Raw genomic sequence first — 2,100 nt, 5'->3', positions numbered from 1 at the left:
AGTCAGAGAAGAGAAAAATAAAAGAAAAGAGAAAAGAACCTAAAAATAAAAGAGAAGAACAAAAGAAGAGGAGGAAAGGGGGAGGAGGTGCTGGCGGAAGGAGGACTGATAAACCACTATTTTATGGTTTACAATGTGTTTAATTGTGTGGTTTTATCATGATCTTTACCCACTTATTCATATAATTAGCATGCATTTATATTTCCTTCCTAAAATTATTACATGATTGAAAACATGCTTCTTTGGTCTTAATTTAGCTAATCTTAATCCTCTCTTATTACCATTCGATGCCTTGATCTGTATGTTAAGTGTTTCAGGCTTCATAGGGCAAGAATGGCTTAGAGAATGAAGAAGAAGTGTGCAAAGATGGAAGGAATACAAGGAATTGAGGAGATGACCAGTGAAAAGTCACGCGGTCGCATGGCTCACGCGACCACGTGAAATAGAAGAAATCAGAGTGACGCGATCGCATGGCTCACGCGACCGCGCAGATTGGAAAAGCGCAAGTGACGCGGAAGCGTAGACAACGCGAACGCGTGGCAGGGAAAAACGCGAATGACGCGTCCGCATGGATAACGCGATCGCGTGACGTGCGCGATCTACAAAATTACAAAAGTCGCTGGCAGAGATTTTGAGCCGCATTTCAACCCAGTTTTCGGTCCAGAAACACAGATTAAAGTCAGAGAACTTGCAGAGACTCATCATGCTTTCAGGATTCACTTTTCATGTTTTAGATGTAGTTTTCAGAGAGAGAGGTTCTCTCCTCTCTCTTAGGATTTAGGTAGAGTTTTTAGAAATTAGGTTTTAGGACTTCTCTTAGTTTTAGGAGTGACTCTCGATCCCAGGTTCAATGTTCTTTGTATTTATTTATTTTCAATGTTCCATGTTTGGATTGATTTTCTTATTTAAATATAATTTGAGGTATTTTCAGATCTATGATTTGTGTCTTTTATTTATATAAATAATTTGGATTTTTCTGTTACCCTTTTGGCTTTGGTTGAGTAATTGGTGACGCTTGAGCTGTCAAATAAAGCAGTGGTTGAAATTGGGATTGCTAATTAATTTGAGTTCCAATAACTCTAGCATTTCCAAAGGAAAGACTAGGACTTTAGGTATCAAATTAATTAGTCCACCTGATCTTCCTTTGTTTAGTAAAGGTTAACTAAGTGGGATTAAAATCCAATTCTCATCACAATTGATAAGGATAGGACTTCCAGTTCTAATACCTTGCCAAAAGTTTATTTTATTATTACTATTTTAATTTTCCTATCATTTAACATACTTCTTCCTTACTTTCAAATCGCTAATTTACAAGACTCATAACCAATAATAAGAACATACCTCCCTGCAATTCCTTGAGAAGACGACCCGAGATTTAAATACTTCGGTTATCAATTTATTTAGGGGTTTATTACTTGTGACAACCAAAACTTTTGCACGAAGGGATTTCTGTTAGTTTAGAAGCTATATCTACAACGCAAATATTTTTATAAATTCTTTACTAGCAAAAATCCTAACGTCAAAAAATGGCGCCGTTGCCGGAGAATTGCAAACGTGTGCCTTATTATTGATTATTGTAAATATTTTTCAAAAAAATTTTTTTTCCTTTTTTCGTTAGTTTTTGTTTTTATTATCTCTCACTACTATGAACTCTCACCCCTTTGGCTATGAGTCTGGTTATAATTATGTTGCAGGAAGAGGAAATTATAATGACAACATGCACCATGGTTGGAACAATCAAAGATGGGAGGAGCCACAAGGATTTGATCAACCCTCATGGCAACAACCACCTCTAATGGACTATCAACAACCATTCTGTGATGCATATCAAGGCAATGGCTATGGTGAGCAATCTTTTGACTATCAACAACCACCACCATACGCCTATGAACCCCCTCCTCAACATAGCTTTGGACCACCATACTCACAAGTCCCTTTCCACCATTCACCTCCATATGACCCTAACCCTCATCCACCATACCAACCACCTTATGAGCCAAATGAACCATACACAGAACTACCACCTTTCCAACACAACTACTCTCATGAACCACCACCTCAATATTCACCATCTCCATATCATTATCAAGATGAACCACC

Source organism: Arachis duranensis, chromosome 7, assembly GCF_000817695.3.
Source record: "Arachis duranensis cultivar V14167 chromosome 7, aradu.V14167.gnm2.J7QH, whole genome shotgun sequence".
Classification (NCBI taxonomy): domain Eukaryota; kingdom Viridiplantae; phylum Streptophyta; class Magnoliopsida; order Fabales; family Fabaceae; genus Arachis; species Arachis duranensis.
The sequence above is the reverse complement of the archived record's forward strand: the minus strand, read 5'-3'. Positions refer to the sequence as shown.